The sequence below is a fragment of the Psammomys obesus genome, unplaced genomic scaffold (assembly GCF_907164565.1).
Source record: "Psammomys obesus unplaced genomic scaffold, mPsaObe1.curated_primary_1811, whole genome shotgun sequence".
In the NCBI taxonomy this organism is placed as follows: domain Eukaryota; kingdom Metazoa; phylum Chordata; class Mammalia; order Rodentia; family Muridae; genus Psammomys; species Psammomys obesus.
Genome location: NW_026596149.1, coordinates 5,647,108 through 5,655,753, shown reverse-complemented (window position 1 = coordinate 5,655,753; position 8,646 = coordinate 5,647,108). Strand labels below are relative to the sequence as shown.

At 38.1% G+C, this 8,646-nt stretch overlaps 1 protein-coding gene across 4 annotated transcripts in view; it reads left to right on the top strand.

The window, feature by feature from the left end:
- Window positions 1-8,646, top strand: part of Malrd1 (MAM and LDL receptor class A domain containing 1) — a 698,598-nt gene that overhangs the window by 379,763 nt on the left and 310,189 nt on the right. The window lies entirely within an intron of this gene.

Below are 8,646 nucleotides of genomic sequence, written 5' to 3'. Positions count from 1 at the left end.
TTCTTTCTTTCTTTCTTTCTTTCTTTCTTTCTTTCTTTCTTTCTTTCAATTCAAGTTTTAACTTTTTATATTAACTATAGTTTATTCACTTTGTATCCCAGCTGTAGCCCCCTTCCTCATTCCCTCCCAGTCTCACCCTCCTTTCCTCATATCCTCCCATGCCCCTCTCCAAGTCCATTGATAGGGGAGGTCCTCCTCCCCTTCCATCTGACCCTAGCCTATCAGGTCTCATCAGGACTGACTGAATTGTTCTCTGTGGCCTGGTAAGGCTACTCTATATCTGACAGAGGGCTAATATCTAGGATATATAAAGAACTAAAGAAGTTAAAAAGCAACAAATCAAGTAATCCAATTAAAAAATGGAGTATAGAGCTAAACAAAGAATTCTCTGTAGAGGAATATAGAACAGTAGAGAAACAGTTAAAGAAATGCTCAACATTCTTAGTTATCAAGGAAATGCAAATCAAAATGACCCTGAGATTTCACCTTACACCCATCAGAATGGCTAAGATCAAAAACTCAAGTGAGAATACATGCTGGAGAGGAGGTAAAGAAAGGGGAACCTTCCTCCATTGCTGGTGGGAATGTAAACTTGTACAACCACTCTGGAAAGCAATCTGGAACTTTCTCAGACAGGAATAGTGCTTCCTCAAGATCCAGCTATACCACTCCTAGGCATATACCCAAAAGAGTCTCAAGTACACAACAAAAACATTTGCTCAACCATGTTCGTAGCAGATTTATTCATAATAGGCAGAACCTGGAAACAACCCAGATGTCCTTCAACTGAGGAATAGATACAGAAATTGTGACACATTTATATAATGAAATGCTACTCTTCAATTAAAAACAAGGAAATCATGAAATTAGAAGGCAAATGGTAGGATCTAGAAAAGATCATCGTGAGTGCGGTATCTCAGAAGCAGAAGGACACACGGTATATACTCACTTATAAGTGGACATTCACCATATAATATAGGATAGACATATTAAAATCTGTACACCTGAAGAAGCTAAGCAAGAAGGAGGACCCTCGGTAAGATATCAATCCTCACTCAGAAAGGCAAACAGGATGGACATTGGAAGATGGAGAAAACAGAAAACAGGACAAGAGTCTACCACAGAAGGCCTCTGAAAAACTCTACCCAGCAGGGTATCAAAGCAGTTGCTGATATTCATAGTCAAACTTGGGGCATAGTTCAGGGAATCTTATGAAAGAAGGGATAGACAGAAATACCTGGAGGGAACTGGAGCTCCAAAAGAAGAGCAATAAAACCAAAAAAATCTGGGCCTATGTGTCTTCTCTGAGACTGATACTCCAACCAGGGGACATTCATGGAGATAACCTAGAACCCCTGCTCAGACCGTAGCCCATGGCATCTCAGGATCCTAGTGGGGTTCCCTAATAATGGGAACAGGGACTATCTCTGACATGAACTCAGTGGCTGGCTTTTAGATCACCTCCACCTGAGGGGGGAGGAACATTTATTTTTGCAGGCATCTTTGGATTTCTTGTTTCAGCGTTCTTCCAATATTGAATTAAAATTACATTTATATTATCACATCATACAAAGACTTATTAAGTGTTAGGTACACAAATTTGTCTTTACAAATAGTGGTATCAGGCCTGGATAGATAGCTCAGTGGCTCTGAGCACTCACTGCTCTCCTAGAGGGCCAAGTTTTGTACCCAGCACCCAACTCAGGTGGCTTAAAACCACCTGTATCTCCAACCCCAGGAGAACCAATGGACTTCTCTCACCTCCACAAGCATACACAGTAGCTTACACACATATAGATACACATGTACACAAGTCCACTTCAAGAGGACCATGTGCTTAACTGCTGAGCCATCTCTCCAGTCCTGAAAACATCTTTTTAAATGACTATGAGCAGCCAGTTAAGCATATCCTTTGTCATGTTGGTCAAGACTATGGAAGTACTCTATTTAGCTAGACGTTGTTCATGATGAAGGGAATAGATGTTACAGAAAGAATATCTCAAGGAGTTCACCACTTGGCTATAGATGAGAACGAACCTGGGTTAGAAAACAGTGAAAAGAGAACCTAAGACCACGGAAACTTACTGATCCATGAAGTGTCAGCCATATTACAACTGTAAACCAGGATGGGTCTGGAGAAGGGCACATTGGGTCTTTCTCATTTGAGGCCTATAACAGTTTGTCTTGCCCAGATTTTCACCCTTGTTTCTCTTTGTTGAAAGCAAAATACAATTTTTCTTCCTTTAAAAAATTAATCTCTTAGGACTGTGGTCATCTCTACAGGCTTTCTTTGTGTATATGATCTCCCATGCTAGTCACATCTTCACACTTTCATAATATAACATCCTTCCCTTTCCTTTGTTGTCCATTGAACTCCTTCTTCTCATCCACTCCCTCTCTCCTGGTCTCATATCTGTTTGTAGCTCATTCATGTGATCATGATTGCCAGGATGAGCACCAAATTGATGGTTTATTAACCTGACCAAGAGCAATTTACCAGTGGCTACACCATTGAGGTACGTTACTTACCTTCCCCCAGCAACCACAAACTAATGTGTCTCCTCACGGAGGGGCTAATGGGCTTCTCATTTCTCCCTGATAGCATGTTGATGGGCCAGGTCTTTTACAGTTCTTGTGTAAGTAGCTACTGAAGCCATGACATTTTTGAAACAGTAGTTTACAAGAGCTTTTCACAGCACCGCTTTCCATCCTCCAGTTTCTAACTTCTCTCTGCACCCTGTTGTGCAATGATCTCTGAGCTTTTGGGGGAGATGTATATATATATATATATATATATATATATATATATATATATATATATATATATATATATATATAACTTGTTTGGAGAGGGGAGGGGCTTACGTTAAGCAGGCACTCATTCTCATTGCTTTGGCCAGTTATAGCCTTATTGTTAAGGCTCATTATAGCCTTAGTGTTAAGTACTGACCATTGCAGACAAAAGTTTCTCTGACCAAAGTCGGAAATCTATGGGCATAAATACTTAGAAGGTAATTGGAAATCATGTTCATATAGCAGAAAAGCAATAGTAGGTTCTCTGGTAAAGTCTATGACCAGTACCCTTCCTCTGCATCATGGACTTTGGACCAGGTAGTCGGTACCAGACATGAACTCCCCCGGTGAAGCAAACCTGAGATCCCGTCACAAGGTGTTTGGCTCCCGTGGTAACCCTGCCTCGCTGCAGCCCTGGGCATATCTTGCCTGACAGGTCGGGCTTGTCGCTCATGGAGTGCACAGCTGGGTTAGACTGTTAATGACTTGGCTCCCTCAGCAGCCAGCCTAACACCTCTGGCACTGTGAATGCTAGCCAGCAGGGAGGAAGCTCCCACCCCAGGCCAGCTTGACTTTTCCTAGTCCTGCAACCAAAATGTGCTGTGTCTTCAGTAATATAGTCATAGCATCAATATTTTTTAAAAATATTTTACACAAGTTCTTTAGGAGAGTAAATAAACCTATTTTAAAAATAACAAATATAAAGACCTTTAATATGCTTCTGTGTCTTTCAAAGCAACTATTGGTCTGCAGTAGCTTGTTTGCTTTAAGAAAACAATCAGACATCCTGACTGTTTTTGTTTCTGTCCTCATACTACGTGAAGAGTATGCTGCTCAGTCCAGGTCTCTCAGCAAATAAATACAATAGCAAAGTAAAAAGGGAATAGCGATCCTTAACATCCAGGGCCAGGTCTCCAACAACCAGTGAGCTCACTTCTCGTTGTTAAACTGACTTGACATGCAGAGAACATCTTTCATTTCCTCTGGATCAGTACGAACAGTGTCCCAGGATATCAGTATCAACCAATACCTCTTCAAGATTCATGTGTTAAAATTAATAAACACACACACACTATCTTGTCTTACAGGTATAATCTAAAGATAAACCGAATAAGAACATTTTATCAGCCTAAAGAATGGTGAAACTCCTCCCTATCTGAGAAGAGAAGAAATAAATAAATAATTCATTACAACTTTATTCTAGCTCTGCCTTTGTTGGATAATTTTTTTTTTAAATACCCAGTCATAGACTTGTTCCTCTTTCTCCATAACCGCTAATCCAAGCAAAACTCCTTGTCCACACCCTCTTTTAAGTGACCTACCCAAGGTCCCTTTCAAACACCTTTTTGTAAAATACTCCATAGGTAAAGGGTATTTACCTTTGCTGCACAACTGGTAAACCTAGGTGGTTCAAAGACAGGAGTATGTACAATCGTCCTTAACTTGAAGGCAATAAACAAAGAGGAAATGGAAGGTTACATTGTATATGTGAACTGTTTTAAAAACTTGTGAATGAAATTCAGACTTCTGAAGAGGTTTCTAACTTTTAAGTTTTTAGATTTTTCAAAAGTAAACATTTTTGAAATGTTTTAAAAATATCAAAGTACTTTCAAAGTCACAAAGTTCAAGCACAGAAATAAAACTCACATATTTTCTTAGTTCACACAGTTTTAGAGATGTTCTGAAGTCAGATACTAAAGTCTGCCAATGACTCTGCATTTCTATACACATTTTAGAGTTACTTTGCTAACTCCTCAAAACACCAACTGAAAGTTTGAGTGAGGTATTAAACTGTAGATTCATTTAGAAAAAATTTAATATTCTGACTTATTTTATTAATAAACTTGGTTTGTAGTCTGTATTTATTTGGAAGTGTTCTCTGTTTACTTAAGTGATTCAATATTTTGTTAAGTTAACCTAAAATTTTATATTTCTAATTGCTATTTTTAAATATTTCATCTTTTGTTTCTTTTAATTAATTTTTATCAGTTCTTTGTGATTTTACTCATGACTTGGTTTTATTCACCATTCCACCCACAACCATTTCTAGGTATATCTCTCCTTTCCTACTCACTCTGCTTTGTGTCCTGTTTATTTTGATTCTTCAAGACCAATTTGTGCTATACAAATATTCTTAGATGCCCGTGGTCCCACTGAAAGGGGTTGACATAACAGGGCCTACATGCTTAGAAAATACTCTCTGCGTCTCTCAGCAGTTACAGTTTTCAACACCTCCACAATGAGGAGTTGTACCTCCAACTTCTGTCTCTGTGGGATGGGATCTGGCACTGGTATACACAGATTTGTACAAAAGTCCTAGATTTCTATGTGCAGCTGCCCTATTGCGTCCTGAATATGATGTTTCCTCGTGGTCATCTACTGCCTCTGTCTCTTAAACTCTTCCCACCCCCTTTTCTACAGTGATCTCAGAACCTTAGCAGGGTGATAGGTAGAGCTAGTTTCCGCTATTCACCAGCAACCAGAAACAAAAGCTTCTACAGTAAGGGTTGCTAAATGCATTGATATATGGGTTTGAGTTGTAAGGAGTGAATTTAACACAGTATACTAACAGTAGGTTTCCCCCCAGGGCTTATGACCTGTGTCCTCATAGGTTCTCAGCCCCGTAACAATGCCATGTATGGGTTTCATCCTGTGGAGCAAGACTTAGATCAGATCAGAAATTGATTAGTTACTCCACAAAGTTCCTATAGTAAGTGGTTAGTCTAGGGTGTGCATCCCATTATTGCAACATTGGTCATATTTTACAATGACAGTCATAATTGTAGCTCATAGAGTTCATAGTTAGGCTTTGAGCATTACTTTTCTCCTCCAATAACTCACAAGGTACTTTCCAACATGAGTGTTAACCAGAGGGAAATCAGGTTCCAGCTATATGCCAGCTTGATTTTGCTATATGCTGTGACTGTAGTATGTGTTATTTTCAGCATTAGGGTAACTGTGTATTTAAAGCAAATGCCATTTATTTTTTAAATGAATAATATGTGGTCCTTTGCTAACCTTAGTATTGGGAGCTTTTGTAGTTTTCACATTATTGAAAATGAGCGCAGCGATCCTTTTATAAAAAAGCTGCTTTGACTTCACCAATAACTCCATCATATCTATCATATCCTGAGCATCTTAAAGTTATTTTTCAACTTTGTTGCTGTAAAATGTATGCTTGTTTAAAACTTTCTATCTTAAGTACCATTGAATGGCAGATTTAAACCAGTGAGTATGTGCATACTTCAGTATGTGTTACTTCACGTTATATATATATATATATATATATATATATATATATATATATATATAACATATATATATAAATATATATATATATAGTGAGAACACTTTAATTTCAGCTATTTTTAAAAATATTGTATGTTTACTTATAGTCATCATAAAAACAGTTTGTTTGTTTGTTTGTTTGTTTTTTCCAGCATCAGGAAGCAGAGGCAGGTAGAGCTCTGTGAGCTTGAGGCCAGCTTGATATACAGAGCTAGTTCCAGGACAGCCAGGACTACACAAGGAAACCCTGTCTCAAAAAACAAAAGCAAAACAAAACAAAATCAAAAAGGGTTTTATATTTTTCTGAAAATATCTCCTCTGTCTGAAGTCTTTTTTTTTTTTTTTTCTTAATCACTTTGCCGCCTGGTACCAGCCCCATCCCCCGAGCTATCTTATCTTTTACCTTTTGAGCATTTACCAGTGGTACTGCCTTTCAAGCTCCTTGCCATTTTTGTATTTGCTGCTTCTGACTGATTTTTTTTTCTCCTAGCTAATTTTAGATCTCACTTTCCTAGTTATCCGTGGACTGTGAGTACTTATCTTTTGAATGCTAAAGTTCGGAATATATAATAAAAACTGGTGAACTTTGTCCTAGATAGCAGTTAGCTTGCTTACTGTTATGATTTGTCCATATAATGACTATTACAAAGGTTTGTTGTGAGACATAAATATAGAATCCAGGAAATTTTATTCTATGTAGATTAGCAAAGATTAGCTTTTTTTTTTTTTTAAATGTTAAAGGCTCTATAGTCCTGGTTGAATCCATTCAACTCTGCCAGAATTAAATAAAAATAGCTATATTTTAATATGTAATCAAGTGGGTACATCTCAATAAAACTATGTACAGATACTGTGGGACGGTTTTAGGATTATTTTTTGCTTATCTATAATGTGAAGAATACTTTCTAGAGTTACTATGCCTTCTAAGTTATATCCTTTCTAAAGTTTCCACAGAATACCTTGCATTTGTCAAGAACATTTTACTCTGGACAGTAGAAGCCTAAAGTTGTTTGACTTTCTGTGAACATTTGAAAGAATCCTGTTTATCACTGCTAGTTTATTGTTGTCTTAGAAGTTATCTTTCTTCCTTATAAACTCTGTGCTATCCATGCGCAAACTGAATTTATCCAAAGTCTTGAGAACATTTCTGCATCTTTTTTATTTTTAATTTTTTAATTTATTTTTTATTAATTACAGTTTATTCACTTTGTATCACAACTGTAGCTCCCTCCCTCATCCCCTCCCAATCCCACCCTCCTCATTCTTCTTGACCCATGCCCCTTCCCAGTTCACTGATAGGGAGGTCCTCCTCCCCTTCCATTTGATCCGACTCTATCAGGTCTCATCTCAGTGGCCTGGCAAGGCTGCTCCCCCCTCGGGGGGGGGGGTGATCAAAGAGCAGGGCAATCAGTTCATATCTAAGACAGTCCCTCTTCCCATTACTATGGAACCCACTTGGAACCTGAGCTGCCATCTGTGCAGGGGTTCTAGGTCATCTCCATGAAAGGTCCTCGGTTGAAGTATCAGTCTCAGAAAAGACTCCTGTGCCCAGATTTTTTGGTTCTGTTGCTCTCCTTGTGGAGCTCCTGTCCTCTCCAGGTCTTACTCTCTCCACCTTCTTTCATAAGATTCCCTGCACTCTGCCCAAAGTTTGACCATAAGTCTCAGCATCTGCTTTGATACCCTGCAAGGTAGAGCCTTTCAGAGGCCCTCTGTGGCAGGCTTCTGTCCTGTTCTGTGTTTTCTCCCTCTTCTGAATCCTCAGGGCCCTGGTCAGCTGCAGCTTAAATAAAATTTGGTTGATAGAGTTTACATGGTGTTTTGGTGGTCTTGAACTCCTCAACAAGATCTCTGTGTATCATTTTATGAATGAAATGGATTATATTATAGCAGTGACGCTTCCTTTATTAATGTTGAAATTCTGTTCAGTTAAAGTTTTGTATAGTTACATGACTGTATTTTTCATTTATGTATTTTGTTTTAAAAACAAATAATTTTGTTTGGGGATGGGTGCATCACTATCCCCAAATATTAGCTCTACAGATTTTCTGTATTGTATTAAAATTTAGTGTTTTTCTGTTCAGGACTGTATCTGTATTTTCTTCTTTAAGTTGGAAGGAGTCAGTTGTGGTTTGACTGAGTTACTTTGGAGAAGATCATCTTCAGAAGTGGTTTTATACTTCTTCTTCAAATAAATTGGAATTGGCAAATTAAATGTAAAGTGACAACCTTTGTAAAATAAAATAGCATACTAATTTCTCGTCTTCTCATTAGCCCTTCAGAAATAATGCTTCTCCCAACCTAGAGGCTAGAAGTTTCAGTAGTGTTGTTCTACGATGGTAGACCTTCATCCTTTTTAATACAGTGTATCCAAAACATAATATATTTGTGTGAGTGTGTATGTTTGTGACTGTGTGTGTGGGTGTTTAGTATTATGTGTGAATGTGTGTTTCTGGATGTGTGTGTTTGTATATGTGTGTAAGTGTATGTGTGTATATCAGTATGTGTGATTGTGTGTTTGTATGTGTGCTTGTATGTGTGTGAGTCTGTGATTATGTGTTTGTG